The sequence below is a fragment of the Meleagris gallopavo genome, chromosome 2, assembly GCF_905368555.1.
Source record: "Meleagris gallopavo chromosome 2, MGAL_WU_HG_1.1, whole genome shotgun sequence".
Lineage (NCBI taxonomy): Eukaryota > Metazoa > Chordata > Aves > Galliformes > Phasianidae > Meleagris > Meleagris gallopavo.
Genome location: NC_139405.1, coordinates 71,833,006 through 71,850,841, shown reverse-complemented (window position 1 = coordinate 71,850,841; position 17,836 = coordinate 71,833,006). Strand labels below are relative to the sequence as shown.

The following is a 17,836-nucleotide window of genomic DNA, read 5'->3' as shown; positions in this document are numbered from 1 at the left end:
TTTCATGAACAAGTTTCTAAATAAATGTATATGGGGGCTGGAGGGCAAACTAGCCAACAAGTTTACAGTGATCTCCTAGTAGGGAAGCACTAAGAACAATTTATACTTCAAGACCACTCATAGTGTCCTGGTTCCTTCAGCCACTGCAGTGCTGATTTTCTGTACATGCAACCAACTTAACATGGACTTCAAACATTCAAAATGTAAGGCCTGATTTGCCAGACAGGCACTTACTGAGAAATGTGCCTTCTACAGAACAAACCTATTTGGGTAGTTTTGTGTTGGCAAGCAGAAGTCAACATTTTCCAAATGACGTTCCTTTTTCTCCCCCACTATAAGCGATTTGTTGGGCTTTTTGTTTATCTGTTTGATAATGTGAACAGAGGGGAAAAGCTCTGTAATCCTACACAGTTCTGCAATGAATTTTAAATGCGAGGATTCCAGTTCCACCACAAAGCCTTCCTGAGAGAAATTCTCCAGCCCCGTAGCAGGAGGACTGATCTGGATTAAGACAGAACCTGGCAAGCCAAGTTAACAGCTTCACATTTCTGGCCTGAAGCTGCTGGCATACACAGATCAAAGCATAAGAGCATGGCCCAGATCTGGCCTCAAAATGCTAGGAGGTGCTTAATATAGATCACATTCAAGACAGTGCTGTGCAAAACTTGTGAACACTGACGATCTTAGAGGAATTTGCATCTTACCAACTCCTCAAGCCAGGAACTGTCATTTACAAAGACCTGAAAGAGCAGAATCTAAGAAATCATTAAATTTTAAAACATTTCCCACAGCATTTGGACTGCACTAAAGACTTAGCAACAGGTTACATAAGGCCTCAAAAATGTTATGCCTCCTGTATTCTATTGCCTTTCAAATGAGTTGTAACTTTTGTCAAGTACTTTACTGGTATTTCTCTACATTTAGTTGCACTTAGTCCTTGGTCATTTTTTACATATTTTTCCTAATGTACTCCTGGCAATTCAAAATGTACTCCAAACTCTTAAATGTACCTAAGTACTGAAAACTTCCTTTCTCCATCAAAAAAATAAAAAAATAAAAAAATATATCAGTATGAAAAGATTACAGGCAAGTAAAAAAAATCTGCTTTGAGTCACAAACTTTTAACATCTGTCCTAACTAAGACTATTTTAGTTTCTCATATATATGAGCAACTTCTCCAATACATTCTCCAATTGAATGGAAAACTGTTATTTCATCTTCATATACCACAGGTAGAGACCTACAGGTTCCCTGTATTAAATTGCTCATTCCTCCTTTGTAGTGCTGCAATACACTCAGCGCACTGCTGCACTGTCCTCTTCTAATAAGGGAAAATGCATTTTCTGGTTCATTTTCATATTAATATAAAAATTTTCCCAAATGCAAAGGGCTAAAAATTAACTTTTTAAAATGAGTAACGTTATCATCGACAGTGTATTATATTGATGGAATTTATTAAGCTTTCTCTCCCATAAGAATAAACTTGATTTTGAACTAAAATCAATGTAATGAAAACTCATCCTTTTTACAGAAAGATACAGAGACACTACTGGATAAGTGATTAGCCACTGAAAAGTGATGAACCAACAGTGTGCCCCTGTGGCCAAGAAGGCCAGTGGTATTCTGAGGTGCACTAAAAACAGCGTGATCAGCTGTGACCCCTTCTACTCTGCCCCAGTGAGGCCACATTCTGAATAGTGGGTCCAGTTCTGGGCTCTTCGGTTCCTGAAAGACAGGGAATTACTAGTGAGAATCCAGCAGACAGCTACAAAGATGTTTAAGGGCCTGACACATCTTCCTTATGAGGAAAAGCTAAGAAACTTAGGACTGCTCAGCCTGAAGAAAGCTGAGATGGAATCTTATCAATGCTTACAAATATCTAAAAGCTGGAGACAAGGTTTTTTTTGGTGATGCCCAGTGATAGGACAAGAGACATAGGGAACATACAGGAACATCAGAAGTTCCATACGAGCATGAGGAAAAACTTTATAGTGAGGGTAGCAGATCACTGGAACAGGCTACCCAGAGAGGTAGTGGAGTCTCCTTCTCTGAAGTTACTCAAGACTTGGATGCCTTTCTGTGCTATCAACTGTAGGGAACTTGATCTAGCAGGGTTGGACTAGATGGTCTCTGGAAGCCCCTTCCAATCCCTATAATTCTATTAGAATGACACACACACACAGCACACACACACACAAAAAAAAAAAAACACTGAATTTGTATTCTCTTCAAATTGTGAAGCCCACACTGGGTTCCTGAGATGCAGGTGAGTTCCTAGAGCAAAAGGGTCAGTCCTGATTATGCTTTTCTCACAGAAATTCAGCTCATGCTACAGACAAATCCTACTTCTGCCCAAGAGGCCTGCTGATGCCCTACAGGTGATCTGGATCTTGCTTCTTGGCATGTCACAGAATCATAAAATCACAGAACTGCAGGGGTTGGAAGGGAGCTCAAGAGATCATCAAGTCCAGTCTCCATGATAAAGCAGATTCTCCATAATAGCTCGCACTGGTAGGAACCTGGACAGGTCTTGAATATCTCCACAGGAAACTCCACAATCTCTCTAGGGAACCTGCTCTACTGCTCTGACACTCTTACCGTAAAGAAGGTCTTCTGCATACTTGTATGGAACTTCCTGTGTTCAAGTTTTAGGCTACTGCTCCTTATTGTTGCATATCACTGAGAAGAGCCTGGCCTCATCCACCTTCTCTGCATAGCTCTTACTTGGCTTACAGAGCAGACATGTCCATAACAAGTTAAATGAGTTGACAACGTTTCAGTAACAGAAATGCTGCTTCCTATGGCATCCTGCTCTGAGAGCTCTTAAATGCTGTCCAGATAAGATTTAGATATAAGCTACATAAAGATTTAGTATTTTAAATATGCATGTGTGCGCATACATCTTTGATAGTTACTAGCATCTCTAATCAGCCAAAACCAGAAATGCTTAACACAACATACTACAACAGTGGCTTGTGTTCTTTTCCAGATTTACTCTAAATTTGTTGTGATAGACTAACTCAGACTAATAGTTACACATTAGACTATTATCTTATTTTTCATAACATGGAAAGAGGCTAACTCTTAACTATTTTAAGCCATGTCATCTATTGTTTTTATGGCTTCAGACTAATTTTTGTCTCATGCCAGTCAACTGAAATAACACCGTCTGAAGACAGCAAATTCACCTCTAAGAAACAATCCTAGTTAGAAATCAATCCTGCTCGTACAACAGATTAGAAAAATTGTTAAATTGAAGAGTTCTCATTTGGACAGCTCAGGCTGAGATGACATATAACAGACATGCAGATCCTGTGCAGTACAGTCAGAAACAATTTCTATACAGGTGTGACTGGCAAGAACTGGGAACATTCCATGAATCATGAACCTTTTTTTTTTTTAATAAAAGATATTTGTAAGTCAAAAATATTTAAATGAACAAATGTGGTGATTTTTAAGGCATGCTGTTTTGTTTTAATGTAATAGAAGAGATAACACTAATTCTTTGATTTTTTTTTAAATAACAATGCAAAGAAAACAAATACCAATCAAACAAATTCCTTGTAGGACTAATATTTGTAAGCATCTTATAATTTGCTATTGCAAATAACTTTATAGCTAATTGAGTGGCTTTTGCAATACTCTGTTGTATTCTGCTACTTAGAAACTATTAAACAAACTGTACACCAGATCAGTTGTCTCCCAGGATACAGTTATGGCATCCCCAGTCCACAAACCTAACAGGACACGACATCTTAATTTGGCATAGTCAGTAGGATCCTCCCACTGCAGGAAGTTCTGGAGATTACCCCGTAGCTATATGCCAGGGTTGCCATAAGACAGGAGAGGTATGATGGATACTGACACTTCACCTGGGGGCGGGAGCGCTGGGAAGTGACCTCTCAGCTATATGCCAGGATGGCTGTAAGCCAGGAGGGCCTACGTGCGATGGCAAGCCATGGCTGCCCAGGAAATGCCAGTGCTGGATTGCTTCCTGTAACCGAGAAGTTGAAAAAGCATAATGCATGCCCTCCGCCGGAGGGGAGGGCTTAGGCTCAGAACAACTGGTATGATCCCAATCCTGCAGAGGAAAGGATTACAATCCTTGCTGCAGAGCAAAAAAACACCATGATGCATGCTGTATTATGAGTAGTGTTGATGTCAGCTCAAAAAGATAGATATTTCAACAGACAAGCAGAAGGATAAAAAAAATGTATGGGACATATCTCTTACAGGTGGAGACCAAGTTTCGTTACCAGAAGATGAAGCACGGGGATATGATGGGCCTGGAATTTTCTTAACTATCAATGATTGAGCAGAGTACTGGTCCGTAAAGAGCTGCATACTGGGCTGGTTAACTTGGTTTTCTTGGGGAAACAAGAGACCCAGTGTGTACTGAAACCTCAATTGTAAATCATTTGACAGAAAGCATGCAAAAGGATGCTTGTCTCCAAGTGATGCATAATAGGCAATTAATTCAGGACCAGCACTCTCCTACGTTATTAGTAGCCAACTCCAATAGAGACTTCCCTGATCCAGGGTCTGACAGACTCTTTGAATTTATGTGCGGTTAAGTTACAAGATTGTTTGCATGATGTGTTGGCTCCGTGAATCAGACAAGACAGGGAAATCAAAGAGAGCCCATAACCCGGAGAGAAATAGCTCAGAAGGGTGGGAACTCAGGAAATATTGTTAAATCTAAGCCTGCCATTAGGAGAATGGAACAGCAAGGAAATCACCATCCCCCTGGAGCAAGGAGAAGTATATTATGGGCTGAAGGTATCAAGAAAGGGTTCTCTTAAGATTTGATAGAACGCCTGCCTACAGTGGCATTAGAAAAGCCACATTTTAACATACTGAATGAATCAACTGCCTTCAAAAATTATCTTCATTAAATTTAAGACACTATTCAATATCTGCAGCAGAATGACATGGAGGGTGGCTAGTTAAAATCTTACTTGTTCTTGGACTTTCACTCAAAGGATGGTTTAGTGTTGCTTCTACAAACAGGAAATGTAATCATCATGTTGCTTCTATTTTATATTGCATTATTATGTGTAAAGCCTATGCTTGCTTGTTCTTTTCTATTTTTTTTTGCGCGTTATGTACAAATCAACATCAAAGACAAATTGTAAGATGTTTGAGACATGGTGTGGAGGCCTGTGTTACACGGAAAAAAAAATCACTGAAATGACCAAGGAGTTGTTTCAAACTATGTGACTGTTGAGCAGATCTCTTGAAAGCTGGATGGATCTGATCCCCTGTTAAGCTTTTTAAGATTGATGCGGTGGGGAAAATGGCTTGTAAATTATTCAAATTCTGATTTTAGTTATTAACATAGAATTCTCATAAGTTATGATCTCCAGAAAACTACATCTCTTTTATCCTTTCTCCTCATTCTCTCTCTTCTTTTGCCCTATCTATTATATTCAGATCATCACAGTCTGTGAACTACAGAGTTTCTGTAATTAGAGTTAGAGTTGGAAGGGATCTCTGAGGGCCATCTAGTCCAACTCCCCTGCAACGGACAGGGGCAAAATGAAGTTTGAGCCGTGAGATGGACCATGCCAGACCAACAAAAAACACTTTTTCTATGGTATATCTGGAGTAGTCTCAAACACTTGCAAGATAGACCACTGCCATGACAACACGCTAAATGCTGAAGACATGGTCAGACAAGGAAGTCCTGTGCAGGCAATCTTGCTTGGTCCAAAACTTCTGTTTACTTTTATGTTTTGACTACAGACTTGCTGATGACAAACTTGTTGATGGTAAACACGGCAGGCACAAAGAAAATGCCTGAGAGAAGTTTAAGGCGAAGGTCTTGAAGTATTTGGTACCTTAGGGGCTTCAGAACCTCTGGATAAGCATTCTCACAGATCAAGCAACCTTCCCCTCCATTGGCTGGGTCAACACTGGAACCTGGACTGGTGATGCTTTTCTTCCTGTCTCTCTTTCTCCTCACCACCCCCCTCAGTCTCTTTCTCCTTTCTTTTTCCCCTCATAAGTACTCTGAAGAGGGTAGTAAGCCTAAAACACAATTTCTAATTTGATTTCAATTACTTAGAAACTGCTGAAAAAATTCAGACTCATACTGATTTTTGAAAGAGAAGCATGCTGACAAATGCCTGTAACAAAAAAAAAAAAAAATGCCTGTAACAAAGTTACAAGCAAGATGTACAGGGGAAAAAAAAAAAGTAACAATGTCCATCAGAAGAAGCCAGGAAATGAAACTCTTGCCAGTGTGCTTTATAAAAATCCCTTTATAATCCCTAAAATATTCTTTGTGTTGGAATTAACATTACTTAGTACAAGATCTAGAAAAGGATACATATCAAATCAGAAGCGATGCTCCTCCTATATTTCAAGACAAAAATGTTGATTTTAAACTACTTGTTAAACTGTCAACTAAAATGTATCTTTTCTGCCTTTCTCTAGGATAGATGAAGTAATTTTGCCTGATCTAGTTATTTTCTCTTTATTTCTATTGAAAACACTTTCCTACTCCAGATGTCAAGCTTCTATAAGCAGCTCTCATGCACTCTGAGGTGATTCAAAATAACAGAAGCCTTTGACTAACAAAGATTGTGTTTTTCTATTTAAAAATTTTAATAATGTATTTCTCTATAATGTCTCCAATAAAAGCCAACCCTGTTACACATCATTATTTCATTTACAAGAGAAAAGATCATTTCAGCAAGACTCATTCCAGCATCCCTTACTAAAGTACAGCTCTCATCGAGGTTAAACCAGCAGTCTAAGAGGCACAATTCATCCTTCAGAAAAGTTTTATCTTGCTTGCTGTCTTCTCCCTGCTACCTTATTTCCTAAGGGCACTCTGCAACAGCAGTTAATGTGGTCCACCAGCAAACCCTTCTCCTTGATGGCTTTCTTATGGTTTCCAGCCACTCCCTCTGCACCCAACAGACATACAGGAGAGAAGAGAGACTTTCATGAGTCTTTCTGAAAGGAAATAGCCACCTGAGCAATTAATCTGTCTCAATCCTAAAATTTCTTGGAAAACGGGTACTTCAAGAGCAAATCATAAATTATGATTTATATCCTTTAACAGCTCGACCCTGTTCCTGGCTGTTTCCAAGTGATATGACAGTGGCAGGTGCTGATAGATTTACAAGCTAACAGTACCGCTCTCAATGTAATAAAGCCAGCCATATGACAAATATGTAGGGAAAGGCTCTAGTGCACTTAATGTTATTTCCTCCAGTGACCTCTATTGCCTACCTGGCTGAAAAGGCCAGAAATTCTTTCTTCCAACGTACTCTGAATAGCAGTTCTAATGCTGCACATTGAAGAGGTTTAACACTGAACACCAGAATGTGTTTTATTGAAAATTTCATTTCAATTCAACAAATATAGAATGGTAATTCTAACAACCCGCTGTACGTACTTTAAATCCTTCCTCAGCCTCCCATTTCCTATTTATGGCATAAACTATCTTTGCTTGGTAAGTTCATATACTTTTTATTTTTACAATGAGCTTTTCAGATATCCTCTTTTCATTATAGAAGTACTGAAGTTTCTGAAGCGCTACAGAACTCAACCTGTGCCTGATCTCACTGCAGACCTCTAATTTCTTCTCTTAAGCAAAAATAACTCATGAAATTCTTGCATATTGTTCCATTTTGAGTAAGCATTCCCCATAAATAACACGTTCAAATAAAATAAGCACTTGCTCATACACTGTAATTTACACCCATGTATCCACAGGATACAATTTCAAAACAGCAGAGCAGACTCCCCTGTTTTTGTGCTGCCCTTTACTGTCTATCTTCTACTGTCACTTTGAGGCTTTTGTTTGAAAGTGAGTGTAATCCTAAATGTGTCCTACTGGATACAGACTACTTATTCCTCATGCATTAAGCCACAACTCACACAACACTGAGAAAGTGAATAGCACCAGTTATTCTAGTCAGTCATTGTTCCAACCCCACCAAGCTTGCAAGGAAAGGACTTTAACGGCACGAGGACAAGGCACTTAGAAGTAAAGCAAGAAATGTGAAACAAGCGTGTGGTTTACTACCTCTTAAATTACCACTTTGGTTAAGTGGAAGGGGAGCACCTACAACCCACCTATATGCCCTTTTTGAAGGTTTGTAAGTACTTTGGCTACTCATAGCTCAGGTTCCTGCCTTCTCCTTGTCCAGTCAATGGCAGCGGCCAAGTAAAATACACGTGTTTTATAGCTTTACATGAAGTTCCAGATTTATGACTTCATCAGGTCCATCAGTAGCTCCACTCTTTCCCACAAACTTGAAATAATCCCAGTTTCATAGTCTTGGGTTTTCAGTAGGACCGTGAGGCTGCGAGGCCTTTTTTAAACCATAATCTAACTGCTGTCCTGTAGTTTTAATGTCTATTTTAGGATCAGCTTTACTATACAGTTTTTGTCCATTTTCTAATTTTAATAGCAAATTTTTACTCAGTGACCCACACACCAGGATGGCTGAGTGGGAATTTAAGGTATCTTTTGTAAATACTAACAAAGCAATGAAAATTAATGAAGTGTAAAATGCAGGAAATTAACTTCTCATTGCATCATCAATTTATCTACCCACCTAGAAGAGTTGAAAATACCAGCCTCAAGCAGTCTGATGTTCTAGGGACACTCAGCTGCCACTTCATTTACAGTCCGTTTCCTTAGCAACACTATAATCCATCTGGCTGCAGAAAGCTAAATTCCTAAACCATATCCTCCTGTACACCGGAAATAGCCTCAAAAACATTTATATTTTGAACAGCATCTAGTCACTGTGATTAGCAAGCACATAAGCGAATCCAAAAGGCAATAACGTTCTTAAAGAACACACGCAGACACAAACTCTCCATCACTTGAATCAGTGATTCGCGTACTGCAAACAGCATGCAGTCTTTCAACTTCCAAGTTGAAAGTGATGTTACAACAGCATCACTTTCTTGACACTGCGGTCCTAAGCAAAGCTGCTGAAGACCCAGGTCCTTTGCGCTGAGGGAGAGATTGTGCACACCGCCTTTACGTCAGAGATGATGTCAGCGTGGATGTCCCACATTAGAAAGCACTGTCCAACTGTGTGATGTTCCTTAGATTCCTTAGACCATGCATGCCACACCTTCAGCTAGCCCACAGAACAGTTGGAACCTTGTGTGGATCCAGCTCAACCCTAATCCGTGACTCAAGGCAAGTCTTTACCACGATATTTTTCAGCCACTTGCTGAAGTAATTTGTTACCGTACTCATCCAAAAACTTTAAGTAAGACCTAAAATAGTCAGGAAAATCAATTTTGAGACTGGAGGACAGCAAGCAATTCTGCAGTGATGCAGCCAAGTTAAGATGAAACAGTGAACGCCACCAGGACATCTCCTAGCAGGAAGAACAGATACAACTTAAAATAGCAGAATGCATCTCGCACATACATCATTTTGCATAAATTTGGCAACTCCCACTGGCAAATGAAATTCAGTTCCAACCTAACAGCTCGAATTCACAAATATTAATAAAGAAGAAGTTGTTACATACAAATTACATGTTATATGAGTGACCACAGCAAGATCTCAGAAGGTTATCTATTAATCACAGATTAACTAATGAATATAGTTGGAATCACTTTCAAAACGCATGTAATCTCTTTGTTGTGTAGATGACAGCTCTTTGGATCCAGTTCTGTTGCTACTTCCCACACCGAGCAGCAAACTGAGAAGCCTTTTAGACAACATCTCACAAACTGCATGAAGCACTCATCAATAAGAAACCTCATCTTAAGATATGACAACAGATTGTTTCCTTTAATAATGTTTTTTTGTTCCCCACCAGCCATATCCTTCCTACTAAGGCTGAGACTGATCTCAGCTAATTTCAACAGAGAACTGAAGTAGTCACGTCGGCTTGGTCAGCAGTCAGACATTATTTCTGGAAAGCAGAAGTAATCTAAGCTAAAATAGATACCTGAAACAGTTACCTTGTTTCTTAACAGTACAGTGTATGATTTCTACTTCTCTAAGTAACTATATCTACCTACATGCATCTGAACTGTCTAAACAATTGTTTCAGTGATATATTTCCATGTAACAGCTGCATAATGCTTCATAGGTGCATACCACCCAGGAACAGAGACAGACTTGGAAAACAGCAGGGAAACCTGACAGAATATATGACGACTGATTTCAGCCTTGCTGACAACAGCTAGGAGCACATCACTGTACTGCCAATGTACTGTGCAGATGCTTTTTCAAGTCTATTATTTGTGGTGGCCTTGAAAACACGGATGTAATCCAACTCATTTGTATCTAGCAGTCTAACAGCAGAAGTGCTATTACCTGAAATTTTATGCTTTGATTTGATATTTCTAGGAAAGATGCCTACAGTCTGAATCTGCCTTATCTTACAAAAAAAAAAAAAAAAAAAAAAAAAAAGGAATGAGAAGGGGAAAGGGTTCTTAACTTAGGTTAGCCCCATCTCTATCCTCATAATAAATGCAATGAAAATTTCTTATGGCAGACGCAGATGTCCCAACACCAGTAAAGAATAGCACAACCTCTCCCTGTTATAAATACTCTGAACATGTCTTTGTGAGTCAGCATTAAATATTGCTAAATTTATTTTAAATGTCACCTCCTTATCATAAATGACACACTTGGCACTTGAGTAAACATGCTGAAGATTTGGTAGCGTGAAGGATGGAATTAATTTTTCAGCTCTACCAACTCACGTACCTTTCAAATCAGAGATGAAGCAAGAGGTGGGAAGTTCCACTGCTAGCCAGTTGGTTTGTCACCAGATGTGGTAATTCCTCTCCACACCACACACAAATTTGTCCAGAGTACTCAATACATGCACACAAAGTTCTGGGGTACCAGTGTGCACTTTTGAGGAATTTAACCACCAACATACTGCACACTTTCTGTTGATGCTTCATGTAGCTAAATGTTCGAAGGTTAGAGTTCAGTTTGGAGATTCTTACTTTCTTTCTTAAAATGATTTTGGTAGTAAGAGGAAGAACAAGAAATTTGGATAGGAATACAGCTTGAAATAATTATTTCAATTTAGAGTTTATGCATATATAAAATACATACACATACACTTAGTGATGCAGAAATAAAAATATCATAAATGCATTATGTGCATGTACTTCTAAACACATCCACAAAAAGCATGTACAATTCAAGAAAGAAAAGTCTTGAGAAAACTCAGAAGTGATAACAGACAGAAGATTCTAAATCAAAGTTATTAAGTAATAGAAGGCTTGCTGGAGTAAATACTATCTACAGAAGATTTGAATCAACCTATAATATTGTGTGTTTTAAAATTACTTTTCACATTTGACAAAGAAAAAGTCATCTGTTTTTCACATACCTTTTCTATCATTATGCACAATGAACCTTGTACAATACTCCGTAAGGAGTAATTCTGCAAGTTACACTGACACAGAAAACGTACATCAATAATCTTTTCAAGAAGTATCAAGTACTAAGTTTCAAGTTCTAAGATAGCTTTAGAAAGATAGAAGTATTATTTTTTGTATTTAAAATTTACACTTCCTCCTCATTTGTTGCAGTTTTCCCCTCGTTTTCAAAACTCAAACAGAAGACCTTCTGTCTGTGAACTTTTTCTTGTAAATCTGTGTCTATTGCATAAATGTTTTTAAAATGGGGAGAAAGTTTACATGAGATAGTGAAGTAATGAATAACACAATGCTCCTGAAGAACTGAGACACTACAGGGATAAATAACGTTGCAGAAGCACACATCAAAATGAACTTTTGCTCATTCAGAGTGGGTTTTAAGTAAGGCATGCGACCATATACTGAATAATGACAATAAAATAGAAGTTTGCAAAGGTGCTCACTAAGGATTAATTTCCCTAATATTAGCTGTCCTAACAGGTGGATAGCAAGGCTAATAGAGGTATCAGGGTTCTCACCACAAAGAGCAGAGGTGCAACACAGACAGCAATACAATCACAGCTGGGATAAACCACTTTCTGAACAAGCTTATTTTTCTCCAGTAACTGTACAAGTGTCTGGAAGGGCAGCTGAGAATACAGCAGTGTTACCACACAACACAGCTAACTTCTAACAGATCTCTGAAAGGAAGCTGTTGTCTGCGGGGTTCAATTTGCCAGGCAGGGGTCCATAGACCTAATGATGCTGAAAACCAAAACAGGATAGCTAGCTTTCAGATCGTCAGGCTGAAGGCTTAGATTTACCTCTTAAACCAGCAACCATAATAACACAGGCAGCTATTGGAAAATGCAATGCATTATCATGTGAGAGAAAAAATAGAAACTTCAAAGAGACTAGATAGCTGCAGATTAGATCAAGATAAAATATTCTAATTGCCCAATTAAAAGTGACCAGCAACTAGAAATTATGTATGAGATCAACCAAGGGAAGGTTCTGGCAGAAAAACACAGAAAGCAGCTGGCCAACAAGACAGCCCAGAAGAAACAGGGCAGCAAGGGGAAAGTATTGTAAATTCACCAGACAGCATTGCCATTCAGATAATGGAATGGAAACCATGCCCCAGCATTTTGTCATCCTTCTTAAGTCAGCTACATTATATTACATTGAAACTGCTAGATAACAAGGGTAAATTGAGATAATCATCTTCACATTCCATATATAAGTCATGCTACTTCCCTTCCTTGTCTAGCCACATATGAATCACAACTTGTGGCTACAGGTTCTAACTCTGCTAAGACAAGGGAAGGGATCATAGATACTCCACAAAATAATTATTTGTTTTAGGGAGGGGAAAAAAAAAAAACCACTCTTTAATGTTAAAAAGTAAATGCTACTAAGGTTTGAAAGGCTCACAAGACTTGAGAACTAACAGCTACAGAAATCCAATTAAACACTATGACATAGTCTTTAATTATGTGACTAAAAACTATTTATCCACACAGAATCCAACTTCCTTTAGAAGGCCCAGCACTCCTTCTCCCTATAATTACTGTGTACTACCATGTCATATTTAATCAACGCAAGCCGAACTCCATTTCAGTAACTCCATGAAGGAGAAAATCAGGGAAGGGATGCAAAAAGCATCCACTGATTTTGGCTGCCTGTTTTTAGACGCTAAATGCTCTGGAAAAAAAAAAATGGATCCTACATTGCATAAAACAGAGCTCCCAAAGGCCTTATCACCAACACTTCATAGCTTTAAATTTTCAAACACTTCTGTGCTTATGTGGCCTGAAGAACATTCTTTTAAACACAGCTTTTGTATAATCTCCATCTAGATTGAGGTAAATTAGGTTACAGTTATGCAAGAGATTTCTCTAAGTGCCGTTCAAACCAATGGGACTCCTTCAACACTTCAACATATGCCCAAGTGCAAACAACCTACTGAAATAGTGCTTCTGCACAAAGGGAGAAGGAAAGGACTGCTCACCTTTCTCCTAAAGTGAAAATATTAATAAATATTTTCTAAAGTTTCATTCAAATGAAATTGAATGGAATTTCACAGAGACCTCCGCTTAAACTGCCTTTTCAGGAAAGCACTTAAAGCACTTACCAAGTCCCACAGCACACATAAGGTTTAAATAAGCTATCCTCAGCTGAAAATGAGGCAACTAAACAATTTTCCTCAAGTTCAAACTACACCACTAGCTAGGTTAGCAAAATAATGGCTGTTAGTAAGTATAGGGATAAAATACACCATTCTGTTCAAGTATTTTCTTTGTCTGTGAGAGGCAGTGTGACCTGACAGATCAATTTTCAATCTGAGACTCTATTTCTGGATTCTACAACTGAGATTCCTCAGAAAAATAGCCACACTTCCTCTTGTCTCACTTCTCTCATTTGTAACAATTAAATCTGATATCCCTGAGAATTGCTTTGAAAATTATTTATGAGACTATTCTGTGAGATAGCCTAGATATATCCATATCCAAAAAGCAAGCATAGCAAAAAGTGTAAAATTCACAGCATTTCATTACTGAAACAATTTGTGAGATACTGCAAAACCGTGCACCAATTTCAGTGTCAAAAAAGAAAGACTGCAAGAATGATCAAGACTCACAAGATTTATTTTAAATATCTACTCTAATAATTTTAACAGTGTAGAAATATCTACTGGCATCTAAACATAAATAATCTTCTCTAGAGAATTTTTTAAAAAGTTACTCTGCCCAGCTCAGTACTGTTAGCAAAACAATTTGGAAGATATCAAAACAACATCAGAACACAGGCCACGGATGAGTTCACATCTAGCCACTAGGATTGCTTATGGACATGCAGTGCACTGGAAGCACGCTCACAGAAGGCAGATGAAAGTTGTGCCATCTCCTGGATCTGCTTACTCTCCTTTATGGGCAAGCAGGAGAGCCACCAAGCCTCCATCTGCCCTCTCTGCACCCACCTGCACAAGGAGAAAGCAGCAGCCCTGCAGGTATCAGCAACTGACGAAGAAAAACAGCATTTTGCAGTGCCTGTGCTCTTTGATGCAGGCAAATTAGATCACTGTGACTGAGCACAGACTTAAGAAAGACTACTTACAGTGTTACTGATAGACTATACCTGCATCAGTGCACCAAACAACACCAGGAACTACTGCCAGGCGATGGAGCTCACCTGATGACACAGACTGCCAACCTGCTGCAGACCAGCACAGTGTGCTTCACACCCCGGCACACTACACCTCTCCCACACAACCCTCGAGCATGATTTGGATGCAGCAGGGCCAGGAAACACTCCCAGCAAGTTGCCCTTACACAGCTCCCCCCTCTGTGAAGGTCAGCAACACTGATAAGGGCTAATCCATGCCAACAGGCTTCAGGATCAGAAAACAATCCTGGGGATATTTAACTAACAGGTAGAAGACGCAGCATCTCCAGGCTTTATCTGTTGTTACTCTTACAGGAAGATTTTAAATGCCAAATACCACGAAACACACAAAAATTACCTACACCTTGTATAACATAAGAAGAAAACTAGAAATGAGTAGAGATCATCTTGGCTTGTTCCTGCTTCCTCGGAGCAGGCAGACTTCACACATGGTCTAATGACATCCACTGTCCAATTTTAATTTCTTTAGTTTAAAAAAGAAAAGTTCTGCATGCATTTGACATGCCTTCTTACTGCGAGGCCACTGCCTAATAAGTGAGTCATGCAACAACAGTGTAAGGAGCCAGGCTTCTGAGGGACGATCATCTGGCAGTAGACATTTCAATTGAAAGTTATTTAGAAATGGTAATGGCTAGCAATTAGTAGAACTATTAAGTCTGCTTTTACAGACTAAAAATATAATTATAGGTGAATCTATGATGTTATCCTGGAAACTTGGCTACAGCAATGTTAGCAAACATTTTCACAACAGGTAACCACAAAAACATCCATTAAAAGACATCGGAGAGCTGTCGGTAGATCGCTGTTTAAGCAGTACTCTTTGAGATCCCTTCATAACTTCACACATCCAGGAAGAGTCTACATAACCTACACAGAACTGTCCCTTTTGTAAACCAATGCAGTACGAACACACAGTTTTGGTTAGCAATCCCTCTGAGCACGACTGAGAACGTGCCAGCCGTACCCAATCCCGGCCATCAGAACCGTGCCCGCTCCTGTCGCATCCTTACGCGCAGCCCGTCTCTTGAAAGCTTCTGGTTGCTTTGCGAGGTGAACTTTACGACGTGCTCTGTGAGCTACAGTAGCCTGCTCTGTATTACTGACTTTTAAAAGCCGAGCACACGCGAGACCACGCTGCACATCCAAAGGAAAAGAGCAGGCTTTAGAAAAGACGAAAGAACAACCGGTGTTGTTCAGCGAGGCACTTCTATTTTCCGTGAGTGCCCCCGCAGCACCCCGTACCTGCCAGCACCAGCAGCAGTCGGTCCCCAAGCCAACCCTCCCGCACGCCCACATGCCGACAGAACGCCGCCTCGCTCACCCCGCGGAGCGAGCCCGGCCCCGGGGCCAAGCAGCGCGCCGGAAGCGCCGCCCCCCCCCACCCTCCGCCTTCGGAGGAACCCCCGCAGCGCAGGGCAGCGCCCAGCCGTGGCGACAGGACCCCGCGGCCGTTCGGTCCCGCCGCCTCCCGGCCGCCCCGAGCCCGAGCAGCCCCCTCGGGGCTCCCAGCCCGGGACGGCCTAGCGCAGCCCGCAGCACCCCCGGCCGGAGCGGGCAGGAATGCGGGCAGCCGGCATAGCCGTACGGCGCTCGCGGGGAACTGAGTGCGCTCTCGTCGCTCGGAGCATCCCGGGCAGGGGCAGCCCGGCAGCCGAACGACGCCTCGCCTCACCTCGCAGAGTGGCCGGCGCCCTGCAGAGCCCCGCGCGGCGCGAGCCCGGACGAAGCCCATCCCTCCGGGAAGTTTCCTGCCGTCGAGGCGGCCGCGGAAAACAAAAGCTTCAAAGGGTAGAGGAGGACGAGGAGGAGGAAGGGCAGCGCAGGCAGGAACATGAAGAGCATCGCTCTCCCGCGGCGCCGCTGCCCGTGCCCACCGGCCCCGCGGAGGGCAGCCCGCTCAGCGCCGCCTCCCCATGCGCTTCGGCGCCGGCTGAGCTGCACGGGCAGCGCCACGGAACAGACGGACGAGAAGCGAGCAGGCGGCGAGCCAGCGCCTCTTCTCCCCCCCGCCTGACTGACTGACCGACCGACCGCCCGCCCGCGGCAGCCACCCCGCGGCCGCCCGTCCCGCTCGCCGCAGCGCCGCCAGGTCCCGCCCCTCCGCACGGGGCTCCGCCTCCCAGGGGCGCGCGCACGCTCCGGCTCGGCGGAGTTGCAGCTGCCGGCGGGGGTGGTTTGAGGTTCTCGACTGCGCTGCCCGGTTCCCGTCCTCGATCCCGTTTGGTGCGCCCGAGCCCTGTGCCAAGTGAGAGAGGGTCTGCGATCGCTGCCCGCCTCTGAGCGTGTTGTGCGCTGCTGTTGAGTCGGAGACAGCACTCTTGGAAAGCCGGGTTAGAGAGGTGCTGAAGGCAGAGCTAGTAATTCCAACCTCCTGTCTGGTTGGACATGTGCGTTGTGGTGGTGATGTTGCAGCTCTTCCATATGTAAAGGAAGAAATAATGATAAACTCATAGAATCTTAGAATATCCCGAGTGGGAAGGAATCCACAAGGATCACTGAGTCGATCCCCAGGCTACACACAGCACCACTCAAAATTCAAATCCTGTGGCTGAGTGTTTTTCCTGTGCATCTTGAACTCTGGCAGCTTGGGGCCATGACACTGCTCTGGACAGCCTGTTCCATGCCCACCACCCTCTGGTGCAGAACCTTTCCCTAACCCCCAGCTTGCCCTTCCCTTGACACAGCTCCATGCCGTTCCCTCTGATCCCGCTGCTGTCACCAGAGAGCAGAGCTCAGGACAGCACCTCTACTCCCTTCATGAAGAGCATGAGCCTCCCCTCTGCCCCTCAGTTCTGAGCTGAACAAACCAAGGGACCTCAGCCGCTCCACATATGTGCCATCTTCGTGGCCCAACCTTGGATGGTCTCTAATAGTTTTATGTCCATATACATGGTGGTACCCAAAGCTGCACATAGTGCTCCAGGTAACACCACACTAGTGCAGAGCAGAGTGGGACAATCACTGTGTACATTGACTAATGTCTGAGGACTAAGATAAGCCTTTATGCCTTTATGCCAACACGCAGTTGTTGACGCAAAGTGATTTCTGCCCAGTGCTCTGAATGTCAAAGTGAAGAAATTTAATGAAGTGGGGGAAAATGGTGGGAGTAACTATGACTCTCTTAAGGTAGCCAAATGCCTCATCATCTAATTAGTGATGCGCATGAATGGATGAACAACCCACTTTGGTCTCCAAGGAGGAAGATTTGGCCAAAACCATATCAACCTCAACCTGAGCTGGGGGACTCCCGATGCTGAGAATTGCAAGGTTATAG

General features: G+C 41.9%; 1 protein-coding gene across 3 annotated transcripts in view; it reads right to left on the bottom strand.

The window, feature by feature from the left end:
- Positions 1-16,677, bottom strand: part of GPR63 (G protein-coupled receptor 63) — a 28,317-nt gene extending 11,640 nt beyond the window's left edge. Inside the window, exon 1 of one of the 3 annotated variants that reach the window (XM_085217612.1) lies at positions 16,235-16,677. The gene's annotated coding sequence lies outside the window, so the exon portion shown is untranslated. Of the gene's footprint in view, positions 1-15,526; positions 15,750-15,804; positions 15,909-16,234 lie in introns of those variants that run through there. The other 2 variants (XM_085217613.1, XM_085217614.1) reach the window with 2 other exon arrangements.
- Between the last annotated feature and the right edge of the window lie 1,159 nt (positions 16,678-17,836).